General features: G+C 42.2%; 1 protein-coding gene across 3 annotated transcripts in view; it reads left to right on the forward strand.

The window, feature by feature from the left end:
- OSBPL2 (oxysterol binding protein like 2) overlaps nucleotides 1–14,553 on the forward strand; it is an 82,456-nt gene that overhangs the window by 29,506 nt on the left and 38,397 nt on the right. Inside the window, exon 1 of one of the 3 annotated variants that reach the window (XM_081949115.1) lies at nucleotides 3,802–3,909. The exons of the other annotated variants lie outside the window; for them this stretch is intronic. The gene's annotated coding sequence lies outside the window, so the exon portion shown is untranslated. Of the gene's footprint in view, nucleotides 1–3,801; nucleotides 3,910–14,553 lie in introns of those variants that run through there. 3 annotated transcript variants of the gene reach the window in all.

The raw sequence follows: 14,553 nt of genomic DNA on the forward strand, positions 1-14,553 counted from the left end.
AACTGACTCATATTTATGACGGGTTGCAGTGTCCTGGTGTTCATTTTCTGTGACCTTCTGAGAAGCAAAGCCAATGAAGAAGCCAAATTCACTTAACAAACCGTGTTACTAATTGAACAATTGCAATGATTCACTTAACAAACGAGTCAAGAAAAGTCGTAAAATGGGGCAAAACTCACTTAACGAATTTCTCATTGAGCAACATAAATTCTGATCCCAATTATGGCCGTAAGTCAAGGACTACTTGTTTTACTTTGCAAAAGTTTAGTTCCATTGAAGCAGTAGAAGATTATCATAGCATTTTATTAGCTTATTTCTTTTTTTATTGAAAAAGTTTTATACAAACAAATCCCCCCCTTTTTACCCCCCCTGACATATAATATAGATCACATACAAATACTATACCCTCTTCCCTCCCCCCGTCTTAAGATAAGTTTCTCATTCAAATATTGTACCCCCTCATCTCCCAACAATCATAATTTAAATTTCTCTTATAGTGACAATAGCCCATTAACCCCATCTTCTAAATTAATTGAACATATATAAATCATAACATAAATTTCTCTTAAAGTAACAATATCCCATTAGTCCCATCTTCTAAATCAATTATACATATATATTTCCCCACCCTCCACCCTAACCCTCCCCCACCTTTCAATCAAACCCACCCCCCCTGACTTCCACCATGCACCACTCCAGTAATTCCAAACATCCCATATGTTATTTACTCTGTTCATCTGTCAATCTAGACATTCTTACCTAAAGGCTACATAGTACTTTCTAGTCTGATATTTATTCTGTATATAACCTGTGTATAATTCTCCTGCTTCTGACCTTTTAAGAAAGCTGAAATTTTTGCCATTTCCGCAAACCCCGCCACTTTCTGAATCCATTGATCGATTGTCGGTAAAGAATCTTTTTTCCAGTGTTGAGCAATCAACAACCTAGCTGCTGTAACCATATACAAAACCAGTTTTGTTTCCCCTTTGGTAAAATCCTTAATTATACCCAATAAAAACATTTGCGGAGTAAATTGTACTCTTTTCTTAAATACATTTTGCATATTTATTAGCTTATTTCTGACCAGTTTATCTTATTTGGCCTGGCTTCCACCTATGCTTCTAAAATTCCATGTTTGTTAAAGTCTTGGAAGAATTAACAGACATTCCTAAGCTGGTATCATATTTATTTATATACAGAACTGAAGAGAATGAAATAGATGAAATCGCTAACAATTATTTATGAAGCCAGGGACGCGGTGGCTAAAATGCCGAGCTTGTCGATCAGAAAGGTCAGAGTTCAGCGGTTCGAATCCCTAGCACCGCGTAACGGAGTGAGCTCCCATTACTTGTCCCAGCTTCTGCCAACCCAGCAGATCAAAAGCACGTACAAAATGCCAGTAGAAAAATAGGGACCACTTTTGGTGGGAAGGTAACAGCGTTCCGTGCGCCTTTGATATTTAGTCATGCTGGCCACAGGACCACGGAGACGTCTTCGGACAGCGCTGGCTCTTCGGCTTTGAAACGGAGATGAGCACCACCTCCTAGAATCGGGAACAACTAGCACATATATGCGAGTGGAACTTTACCTTTACCTTATTTATGCAGCCATTGGAATCATAACCTCGAGTGTCTCTCCCCCCCCCCTTTTTTTTTTAAAACTAGTAAATTGACCCCGTTCCTCTGAAGGGTTAAGACCAGTTTGGGAGAGTCAGCACACTGGTTACTCCTGATTTTTTTTTCTTTGTTTTTCAAAGCATGTTTTCACCCTCACTGAGGCCATGCTATTACAAACCTAGGAGAAAAGAGCATTAAGTTCCAACACATTTAAAAAAAAACACCCAACCTATTCCAGAAAAATCTGGAATTAAACTCATTGAGTTAGCTTCTTTATAAATAGAGACAGTCTTGTTTTAATTACAGAAGATCATGAAGAGAATGAAACCGGCACCTACTCTCTGAAGTAGTTTAAAACCCAGGAATAGATTTTGCCACCCTGATAAACTGGTAAACGAGTTGGCTTTTTATGACGCGACGCCTCGGTTTAATTTCTTCTGGCCGCTGTTGATTGTATCTCCCTTTCTGCAGAGATTGCATTGACTGAAAATAAAAAAAAATACATTTGCACTACTGAAATAGCCGGGCGTAATAATAATAACATTGACTTAATGTCATCTAACAAACAAATGTGTTCTTGACTCTGAAAGAAACTGTGCCGTGTGTCAGGAGATCCAAATCTTGACACTCTCCATTGGCATCATAACATCCTCCATGCCAAGGACTCTTTGTGGAAACTCCTCGTGATGATGATGCGTCAAGGCTGCTTTCAAAATGACAGATTTAACTCGGAGGCACTAATGAAAGAATCCTTCCTGGCTGCATTGCACCTCTTAATAATCGGCTGGGCGGTGTAAACAGGGCAGGGAGGATGGCTTGCTTGCTTAGAGAACAATTCCTGTGCTTGAGTTTCTAGGTGGAGATTTTTTTCTTCCTTTCTCCCGGATTGTTGATCTCAAACTGTGAGCTTTGCTTTGCTAAGAGGTTGGACCTTTCACTCAGGAATTCTTGACGGACGATTGACATTCAGGTTGAAAATCTTTCTCTTGCCAAAGAGCAAGAAGAGTGGCTTTATTTTCTATTTGATTGTGGTTTTTTCCCTTTTGTATGCCACAAAAACATATCTCCTTGAGTATGTGTGTGTGTATACAGGTAGTTCTCGACTTCCGACCACAACTGAGGCCCAAAACTTCTGTGGCTAAGTGAAACATCTGTTAAATGAATTTTTGCCTCATTTTACGACTTTTCTGGTCACGGTTGCTAAGTGAATCACTGCAGTTGTTAAGTTAGCAACATGGTTGTTAAGTGAATCTGGCTTCCCCATTGACTTTGCTTGTAAGAAGGTTGGAAAAGGAGATCAGAGGACCCCGAGACACTGCAACTGTCAGAAGTATGAGTCAGTTGCCAAGCGGCTGATTTTTGATCATGTGACTGGTGTCGCTGCGTTTGTGTGAAAAATGGTTATAAGTCACTTTATTCAGTGCCGTTTTAACTTTGAACAGTTAATAAATGACCTGTTATAAGTTGTGGACTCTGTGCATACATATATACATGTATGTATGTATGTATGTATGTATGTATGTATGTATGTATGTATGTATGCATGTAAATAATGTACAATATTTATGATAATTAGTGGAGACGCAGTTCCAGGTATCAAAGTGGTTTTTTGAAGTAATTCTTGCTCTGCTCTATTTAATCATTTCATCAACATTTCTTTTGCTGTTTATGGCCCTTAGTTTATAGTAACTACCGGTCTAAGAATACTGTGAGAATCCAATATAAACTGATAGGTTCTTCTCTTCCTGAGTAGCCTGAGTACCTAAAAGTTGAAAATTTGAATTTCCTAGTGGTTTAACAATATAATGGTCCCCAACTTCTTTAATAAAAGTTGCATGCAAAAGACTCTAACGTGGCATTTTTCTTATTATTGAATTCCTTATTTCTTTCTGGGTTGTGGTTTGGTAATAAAATGACATTTATATAAAATGTCTTCTAGAAAACATAGCTAAACTCTGGGATTCAGAACCACTAGATGTGGAGGTGGCCAACAACTAAGATAGTTTTGAAGCGTCAGCTTGAGAAATTTATGAATGCTGTTAGTTTAGATAACTGTATCTCCAGAACCACAGAGAACATGATTCTTAAATATGAATTGTGGAGTGAATAAATGGAGGAAAGTCATCAGCCTTCTACCAATACTTGTGACCTTACTGAATGTTTCTATCCAACTAGTGCTAGACACATCTTCTCAAGTGCTTGTGACATACATGTTTGTGTATAACATATGGAAACTAATGATTAGGTCAAAGAACTGGCCGTATTTTTGGGGGGTTGCAGTTGATAAGGCTTGGTAAGTTACATTTGGCTGAGCATATTAAATTCTAAGAAATATATTCATGTGTTTATTTATTTGGCTTTGAACTACCGTAGAAATTACCAAAAGTATATGTAATTGCAAGTTATTAGCAGTAGTGTATTGTGTGTGGGTATGGTATATATATTTTGCCTTAAGTATGTTCAGTTATAAGGGTCAAGTTTCCAGAAGGATTTTGACAAACTGAAAAAGACTTTGGATTCTGACGTCGTTTAAATTAAAAGTCATAGCTGCAAATATAGTCGGGCTATGATTTTTAATTACTTTTTAATGTTACGGTTACTGAACTATAAATCTTTTGCAGTCTGTTCTCGTGTGCCTTGTACTTTCTTTGACATCAGGAGAGCATGGACTATTTGTTTGGTTTATGATTAACATTATCTTAAACCGTTTATTGTTATACTACATTTATTTTATAATTATGTACATGATAGGGAGGTTGAACAACTAGGCGTGTGGTGCAGCCAGAACAACCTTGAAATAAATACACTCAAAACCGTAGAATGGTGGTGGATTTTAGGAGAAGCCCTCCTATACTACCACCTCTTACAATACTAGACAACACAGTATCAACAGTAGAGTCCTTTAAGTTTCTAGGTTCTATCCTATCTCAAGACTTAAAATGGACACCAAACATCAAAGACGTCATCAAAAAAGCACAACAAAGGATGTTCTTTCTGCGCCAGCTCAGGAAGCTCAAACTGTCCACAAAGAGCTGCTGATTCAGTTCTACAGAGGAATTATTGAGTCTGGCATCTGTACCTCCATAACTGTCTGGTTTGGCTCTGCAAGCAAACAAGACAGACACAGACTTCAACAGATAATTAGAACTGCAGAAAAAGCAATGGCTACCAATCTGCCTTCCATTGAGGACCTGTACACTGCACGAGTCAAAAAAAGGGCTGTGAAAATGTCAACGGACCCCTTACATCCTGGACATAAATTGTTTCAACGTCTCCCTTCAAAACGATGCTATAGGACCGGGATGGCAAACCTATGGCACGTGTGCCACAGGTGGCACGTGGAACCATTTGTCAGGGCACGCAAGGAATGCGTGCGCTGGCCAGCTGAGTTCAGCCTTTTTTAAAGCCATTTTTTCACCCTCCCCAGGCTTCAGAGGCTTTATAGGAGCCTGGGGAGGGCGAAAAGAGCCTCCCCCCCCCCCCGGAGGCCCTCTGGAGGCTTCAGGAGCTCCCCTGAAGCCTCCGGAGCGCAAAACAACAGCCCTATGGGCAAACCAGAAGTTCAGGAATGGACTTCTGGTTTGCTCGTAGGGTCGGTTTAAGCCCTCCGGAGGCTTCAGGGATCTTCAGGAGGCTTCCCTGAATCCTCTGGAGGACTAAAAAGGACTCTACGAGCCGGGAATTGACTTCCGGTTTGCTCGTAGGGTCCTTTTTAGTCCTGCGGAGGCTTCAGGGAAACCACCTGAAGGTCCCTGAAGCCTCCGGAGGGGCGGGAGAGGCTTTTTTCGCCCTGCCCAGGCTCCTATAAAGCCTCTGGAGCCTGGGGAGGGTGAAAAAATCATGCAAAAATGGGGCGGAAGCGCCTCTCATGCGCGCATGCGCACTGTGGGGATTACACCTTGCATTTTGGGCGCGGTATGCCCGCACACGACCCCTCTGTGCTCCCCCCTTTATGGCACGCGAGCCAAAAAGGTTCGCCATCGCTGCTATAGGGCACATGATCACTCTGCTTAACAACTAATTCCCACAACACTGTCAATTTACTAAGACTGTATTAAAATTATTCTTCTCTTCCTTCGTAGTATCTATCTCTCCCCACTTATGACTATAACCATGTTGCTTGTATCTTTCAATTTATATTGTTTTTATTTGTTTCCTAGTATGATTTGATAGCTTATTAGTAAGCTTGACTATCACTAAGTGTTGTATCTTTTCATTCTTGATGAATGTATTTTATTCTCCTTATTCTCTCACTGAGAGCTTATGCACAAAAGACAAATTCCTTATGTGTCCCATCACACTTGGCCAATAAAGAATTCTATTCTATTCTATTCTAATTTGTGACATACATAGCCTGTCGAGAAACAGATCTTTCTTTCCCTAGTTCTGGGTCGCTCCCTTCTTAGTTCCCTTACTCTAAAAGATTTGTGAATTTAAAAAAAAATTCCATCACCTTGCCCTTTGGCTTTTATGTGGCATTTAAATATAAGTTACTTCATTTCAAAGGGTAGTTAGTCTCATTCCTTTGATAATGTACTAGGATGACTCAGGCTGTCTCACCTTCCTGAATCACCTGAAGGTGGAGCTTAGTCAAATGAGGACTGCTGTTACTTTTCAGGATGTGGAAGAAGAAGAAGACTTCTAAAAGCAAGCTTACTCGTAAGTCACCATTTCTCACGTTGTTTTTTTAATACCAAAGACACCGTTCTTACCATCTACCGAAGCACATTCAGCTCAATTCTGAGTGGATAATGCTGTGAAGAATTTACTGCTTAAGGAGTTAAAAGGAACGCTGATGTTGCTATGGATGATAAATATCTCAAGAAATCGTATTTGCCTGTTGCCACTCCATTTCTTCAGTGGCCATGAAATCCAAACCCATCCTTGATTGTACATTTTTTTGTTTTGTTTACGGTTAGATTTTTCTCTTCTCTTCTGCAAACTGTTTTAGGTCTTCTCTTGTTTGAAGTTTGTGAACAGAGAACAGCAGTACTGTATTCTTTTGATTCAGCTCTTGGAGATGTCATCGGTTGTCCTTACTTTTAAAATGATAAAAAACTAGATAGAATATTCAATCTCCAGCTTTATGTCTGTTTTGTATGCGCAAGGGACATATGTGAGTGAGAAGAAGTTGGTTGGTTTTTGGGGGGAACAGTGTTTTTTGTTTATTTGTGAACATTAATTTGGTTTCTTCCTTGTTATGCTCTGTAATTAATTTTAGGAATACAAATATCCAGAACTTGGATAATTACGGTTAGCAATTTTATATGCAAATTAACCTTTGGAAATTTATCTCTATGGCTATTAATTGAAAAAAAAAATAGTGTTATTGTTGGTTAGGTAGAAGTTTGGTGTAACTTAAGTTTAAAAGAGAGGCTAATAGAGTTAAAATTAAAAAAAAACTTGCCAAAGTACTTAGGTTTTAAGGTCCAGACACATTTGGTCTAAATATTTGATATGAAGAAAAGGATATAACTCCTTTTTGAGTGCTTTGAGGTCCCTCCCATCCCTCTTTCTGCATTTAAATATGTTTGCTGAAAATTGTGCTAGAGTTTCCTACAGTTTTGAGGAGAGAAATACAGAAGTGATATATTACAAGCTGTAGTATAGCCACTATTCTAAAAACACATCCTCCGCACAATTCTAAAAACATCCTCCCACGTATCTGGAAAATCCCAGCCCTGTCTAGGTTGTGTGGTGCCCTACTCCTTATATCCCTTGGCCTGAGGAGATGGAGAAATCGCCCACCCCAAAATATGTGTTATATAAATAATGATAATTAGATAGGTAATGAAGTGACATCACTTACTTAGTTTTCAAGCTTCAACAAGACTTGAGGAGGACTGATGTGGCTACCCCTTCAATTATTTTATTGAAACAGTTGCTGAAAAATAGGGCCATACACCTTTAGACCTTCCACGATATGGGATCTCCTCAAGCTTATTAGAAAGTCTTGTGGTCCTTCAGATCCTTTCCTGGTATGTGACTCCATGCCCGCAATAGAGAATGTGCTGTAGGGTCTTTGGTGGTCTCTGAACAGAGTGGTTTTAATGCAGACATTTCATTGGTAATGAAACATAATGCATCAAGCTCAGAGAGCACCAAGTGTTGTGACCCACCAGCACCCAACGGAGCTGGCAGAAGATTCGGACAGTGAGGAGGTTGGGGAGGAACGTGGGCCAGTCCTGGAGTCTGGGGAAGGCTCTGATGAGGGCTCTGTGTCGGAGGCAGAGGGGAGGGCCAGAACCATGTGCCAGTTATCAGCTGCCTTTAGAGTCAGACATTAGTGAGGCAGATGAACACCTGGAGCCTGTTCCCAGTGTGTGCAGGCACAGAGTTGCCAGAACGGGGGTCGACTTGGGAGTAAGGCCACAGGTGGACGATGAATGCCCCCCCCCCCGAGAAAATAAAAGAGGAGCGAAAGGGGCGTGGAGTTTGCAGGAGACAATTAGTAGTTCGCTTAATTGGTTCGTGACTCTCCAACACTCCTTGCCAAGTTTTGTAGATACCGGCCTGGCAGCTCCAAGCCAGAGAAGGTCTGTGACTGTACATCGTCCCTTGAAAGACGTTGGTGGATGTGAATGAGCAGAATTCACAGTAAATTAATAAAAGGGTGTTTTGTCGGGACCAGGAGTTTGCTTCATGCTCTTGGGAAGCCTTGGTCAGAACACCAAGGGCCCCATAGTTCAACCCTGATAAGCTACAAACATTCTTGTCTTATCAATGTGCTGGAGAGATGTTTTTGCTAGATATTAGTACAGTACCAGTTTGTGTTTCCACACCCCTGAAGACATACATTATTTTTATAATTCTTACATTATTTTGAACAACGTTTTGTTCGATTTGTGTACCCACATGGTGTATGTTACAATAGCAACATTTTCAAATGCCTTCCCTGTATTTCACACGTACGTTAGAAGCAGCTCTTTTAACCCTCACACAGGCTCCCATGAATGCCATTGTTGTTACAGTACCAAAATTAGGTATTGTAATACCTTGGGATCTGATTATCATCCGATAATTACAGTTGCAGGAATGTACTGATGTGGCGGCACAAATTAATGTGTGACATCATCCTTTAAACTGCCAAGGGGAATAATAGTAAAACAGGATTTTGCCGCCTGTAACTCTTTTTTTCAGAGCAGATGCTTCAGTTCAGGAAACCCTAATCCTTTACTTCTCACAGTCTGATTAATTGATGGATCAGTTGATTGTTGATCAATAGACACCAGGTATGAGAAACACATGCTGGGCTTATCCTAATGTAATTGGATTGCACCAGGGAAATTGGTTCACATTGTGTTTTAACGGATGGTAGTTCTGTTTCTTGCCCGTCCGGTCTCATGAATAAGACCAAGTAGCTAGTGGATCTGCAAGCGACATTAGACCAGTGGTGAAATCTAAAATTTTTTGTCACCGGTTCTGTGGGCGTGGCTTGGGGGGTGTCATGTGACCGGGTGGGCGTGGCCAATTTCCCCCCACTTTTTAAAGAATTTTTCCCCCTACCTATTTGCCTGAACTGTCAGGAAAAAAAAATGTTTTAAAAGGTGGAAAAAAAGGTTCCACGACAATCAGCTCTGCCGCTCCATCTTCTTAACCTTCTTCCCCCACTTTTTAAAGCATTTTTTTTTCCTACCAGTTCGGGTGAACCGGTAGTTAAAAATGCTTTAAAAAATGGGGGAAAAAGGTTCCGACGATCGCGCGGCACAGCGGAGTGTCATAGAACCTTTTTTTCCACTTTTTAAAGCTTTTTATTTTACTACCGGTTCCAGCGAACCTTAGCATTTTTTGCTAACAGTTCTAGCGAACCGGTAGCATTTTACCCCTGCATTAGACCCAAAGTTTCTAGTTCAGATATTTCTTGCAGTTTTTTATACCAGCTGTGTTGGTGCAGGGGTTAGAATGCAGTATTGCAGACAAACTCTGGCCACAGCCAGGAGTTCGATCCTGACGGGATCAAGGTAAAAGAGAATTTTATTCATTTCTTTAACATCATTGCCTGTTGCTTTAAGTCCTAGCAGTCTGCTGATTATGTCTTGGAATGTACTTTTGTCCATAAGTGTCTATGGGGATTCTCAGTCATCCAGGTCATGGATGTCCCAAAGGTGCTTTTTCAAGAATTAACTGGACTTTCTTTGTTTTTCTTTGAAGAAGTTTCGCTTCTCATCCAAAAAGATCCCTCTGCTATGACCAAATGGTGAAGGGTGGAAGGATTTATATTCCTTGCCACCATCGTAGCACTCCTTTTGAGGATCATTGAGGCCACTTGGAGGCCTTCTTGGAACTGCTGAAAGGACTGTGTTGAGATAGGCGGTATCGTACCCCTCATCTTCTGTTGAGAGAGGGTTGTTCAGTTTTAGCATAGGTGGCCTCTTTGAAACCAGCAGTCCTCTCCATTTAGACAATAGAACAAGAAGCAATGGGTGGAAACTAATCAAGGAGAGAAGCAACTTAGAACTGAGGAGAAACTTCCTGACAGTTAGAACAATTAATCAGTGGAACAGCTTGCCTCCAGAAGTTGTGAATGCCCCAACACTAGAAGTCTTTAAGAAGAGATTGGATAACCATTTGTCTGAAACGGTATAGGGCAGCAATGGCGAACCTTTTTTGGCTCGCATGCCATAAGTGGGGGGGAAGCGCAGGGGGGTCGTGCGCGGGCGTGCTGCACCCATGATGCAATGCGTGATCCCCCTAGTGCGCATGCGTGCATGAGAGCCCCCCGCCATTTTTTGCTTGCTTTTTTCGCCCTTCCCAGGCTCCAGAGGCTTTATAGGAGCCTGGGGAGGGCGAAAACAGCCTCCCCCCCCCGGAGGCCCTTGCCCGTAGGGTCAGTTTAAGCCCTCCGGAGGCTTCAGGGACCTTCAGGAGGTTTCCCTGAAGCCTCCGGAGAGCAAAAAACGACCCTACATAGGGCCGTTTTTTGCCCTCCGGGGCCTTCAGGGAAGCCTCCTGAAGGTCCCTGAAGCCTCCGGAGGGCTTAAACCGACCCTACGAGCAAACCGGAAGTCCGTTCCCGAACTTCCGGTTTGCCCATAGGGCCATTTTTTTTTTGTGCTCCTGAGGCTTCAGGGAAGCTCCTGAAGCCTCTGGAGGGCCTCCGGGGGGGGGAGGCTCTTTTCGCCCTCCCCAGGCTCCTATAAAGCCTCTGGAGCCTGGGGAGGGTGAAAAATGGCTTTAAAAAAGGCTGAACTCAGCTGGCCAGCATGCGCATGCGCGCTGGCCAACTAACAGGGCAACGCCTCGTGTGCTCTGACAAATGACTGCGTGCCATAGGTTCGCCATCCTGGGTATAGGGTTTCCTGTCTAGGCAGGAGGTTGGACTAAAAGACCTCCAAGGTCCCTTCCAACTCTGTTATTCTATTCTATTCTATTCTATTCTATTCTATTCTATTCTATTCTAGAAGGTGGGCTCTGCTGTCTTCAGAAGAGTGGCCTTTGTCCTACAAATGCAGATGGACTACTAAATCTTGTCTTGATGCATTTGTTCTCCTATGTTGTGCCGTGTGTTTGTGAAGGGGTTGTTGTGTTTCTCCAATGTACAGATGGGCACATGTCTCACTGCATTGTAGTGCATTTTTTTCCACAAGAATGTACTGATAAGACCGAATAGGTCTCGGAAAAATACACAGTACCAACTGACCGTAGATACTTACCCATATGCCCTAGAATACCCGGAACCTCTTCTGCCTGATAAGAGGAGAATGTGAAAGTCTTTCGTAACATAAAAATCATTGAATGTGTTTTTGCTGAACTTTAAAGCATGATTCAGAACAGCTGTTCCTTATCACAGACTCCGCAGATTGGCCTTTTTCAACTGCGGTCCCATGTGAGGTCACTAGAGGTTACATAAGAGATTGTGATTGGGGAAAAAACTCCTTACACATCATGTTTTGAACGTCACACACCACATAACGGTAGTGCGTGCAGTGGTGGGACTCCTTATGAGTAGCAAGTCATCTGCCAAGCTGCTCTGTTGCAGTTGTGGTAAATGTTGCAAAACAAAGTCAGAGGTATTGTGAAATGTTCTTATTTTTTTTAATAATTATTACGCAGAGGGTCTCTGAGTCCCTGAATATGATTTTGTGCGTTTCTCGAGGGTAGTGTGACGGTTTGTGCCTCCGAAGGAAGAGGTGGTATGTGTTCTGACCGAGGCTTCCCAAGAGCATGAAGCAAACTCCTGGTCCCGACAAAAAACCCTTTTATTAATTTGCTGTGAATTCTGCTCATTCACATCCAGCAAAGTCTTTCAAGGGAGGATTTACAGTCACAGACCTTATCTGGCTTGGAGAGCTGACAGGCCGATATCTGCAAAACTTGGCAAGGAGTCTCAGAGAGTCACAAACCAATTAAGCGAACTAATTGTCTCCTGCAAACTCCACTCCCCTTTCACTCCTCTTTTATTTCCTCTGGGAGGGCCATTCAATGTCCACCTGTGGCCTTAATCCCAAATCGACCCCTGTTCTTTAGCTGTTTCCTTCGTCTGGCCACTCTGCGCAAGCACACACTGGGAACAGGCTCCAACTGTTCCTCTGCCTCACTGATGTCTGACTCTGAAGGCAGCTGTTAACTGGCATACGGTTATGGCCCCCTCTCTGCCTCTGACACAGAGCCCTCATCAGAGCCTTCCCCAGACTCCAGGACTGGCCCATGTTCCTCCCCAACCTCCTCACTGTCCAAATCTGCTGCCGGATCCACTGGCTGCTGGCGGGCCACAACACTATGATTGTGAAGAGTCAGTTTCCCAGAAAAGAGGTAGCACACTCCATGGAAGATTGTGAGACAAAAGATAACATAGGCATGAGTTGGACTGGAGACATAGGAAGAGAGTTAGGATAGTTTTTTCCAAGATATATTTGTTAAGGTGAGGTTAAACCTACTCCATAGGTTTATAGAATACAGGTAGTCCTCAACTAATGACCACAATTGAACCCAATATTTCTATTAAGTGAGATATTTGTTAAATGAATTTTGCCCCATCTTAAGACATTTCTTTGCCACAGTTGTTTAAGTGAATCGGTTAGTAAGCCGGTTGTTAAGTGAAGCTGCCTTCCCCAGTGTCTTTACTTGTCAGAAGATCACAAAAGGTGGATTACATGACCCCAGGACACTGCAACCGTCATAAATACGAACCAGTTGTCAGGCATATGAATTTTTGATCACATGACTATGGGGATGCTGCAAAGGTTATAACTGTGAAAAACGGTCCTAGTCAATTTTTTTTCAGTGCTGTTGTAACTTTGAATGGTTACTAAATGAACTGTTGTAAATCGAGGATTGCCTGCAATCCACAATAAGTAACCCATACAGTAATAGAATAACCTATAGTCTATATCGGTTTAATTTGGTAAGATTCTGTCGATAAGGGGTAAGCTGATAAAGCCCTGAACTTTGGCTAGATTGTTCTATGTACGTCATCCTTGGGCTGGACCGGACAGGTAGAAAGGTTACTTTTCTTGATGTATTAAGATTACAACTAGACGTAGTTTCTGTGCTGGCTAAAATCTCACTACATCCTGTCCAGAGTTGAAAAGACTGTTTTAAGTTGGTGACTGACTGTCCTTCCATGCCCTTGTAAGATAGTCATACCTCAGTCCCATATGCAAAATCAATATTAAATGAACATTTAATATTCTTTTTCCTTGTACTTTCTTGCTATAGCTTATAAAATATGGCAGCTTCTAATCTCCCTTTTGCTTTTTAAAACTCTGTAAGCGTAGTCATATCATTCATAAGCTGTTAACCTGAGACAAATGGCCTATGACTTCTCTTCTTCCTTCTCGACTGATATTATCCACATGGCAGAGATAATTGAACCACTAGCCAGTTCATTTACACATTAGTTTGCCTTTCTCAGGCTTTAGAAAATGAAATCAACATTTCTACTAGATAGCTTGGGAGCTAAAGTAAGAGGAACGTGGGTATGTTGCCAAAAACAACAGTAAGGACCGTGCCAACTTATTTACAGCGGTGTGTTTATTGATTGTGTGCTGCCTCCAAGTCAATTGGTGACTGCCTGTCTCTACATGGGGCTTCCCTTGGGACGCGCCCGAAGACTGCAGCTAGTCCAGAACGCAGCCGCGCGGGCGGTCATGGGGAGTACCAGGTACTCCCATGTGACACCGCTCCTGCGTGAGCTGCACTGGCTGCCTGTGGTCTTTCGGGTGCGTTTCAAGGTTTTGACCACCATCTTTAAAGCGCTCCATGGCATAGGGCCCAGTTACCTGCGGGATCGCATCCTCCCACATACATCCCAGCGGCCAATTCGCTCTCACAGAGAGGGGCTTCTCCTGGTGCCGTCCGCTAGGCAATGCCAGCGGGCGACGCCAAGGAGTAGGGCCTTCTCTGTGATGGGCCCAACCCTCTGGAATGACCTCCCCCCCGACATCAGAACCACCACCGACTTCCGCTCCTTCCGGCAGAAACTAAAGACTCACCTGTTTCGACTGGCTGGCCTGGCATAATTTCAACGCCTATCTCCTGGCATTTATATTTTACTGGTTTTTAAGGGTATTATTCTAGTCTTAATTTTATTGGGTATTGGGATCTTAATGTCTGTTTATTTTAATTATTTATTAGCAATACAGTCCTGCACATCTTTTATCCTCCTCTTATGCATCTATCCATTTTATATTTGTATATATATATTTTCCATGCAGTAATTTTAATTGTTTTAATTTTGTTCTTTGACATGGACTGTACACCGCCCCGAGTCCCTTTCGGGAGAGGGGGTGGTCTATAAGCGCTAATAAATTGAAATTGAAATTGAAATTGAAAAAGTCCCTACGCTTTTTACCCCAGGACAATTGTGATGCTCTGCTTGTTTGTGACAAGAGAAGCCAGTTTTGCAGGTAATCACGCATCAAGTCACGTACAGCTTTGTAGTCAAAACAATACTTCAAATTGCATCGACATGTCTGTTGGGATTCCATGCTGGACT

Source organism: Natrix helvetica, assembly GCF_964273705.1.
Source record: "Natrix helvetica genome assembly, chromosome: 3".
Lineage (NCBI taxonomy): Eukaryota > Metazoa > Chordata > Lepidosauria > Squamata > Natricidae > Natrix > Natrix helvetica.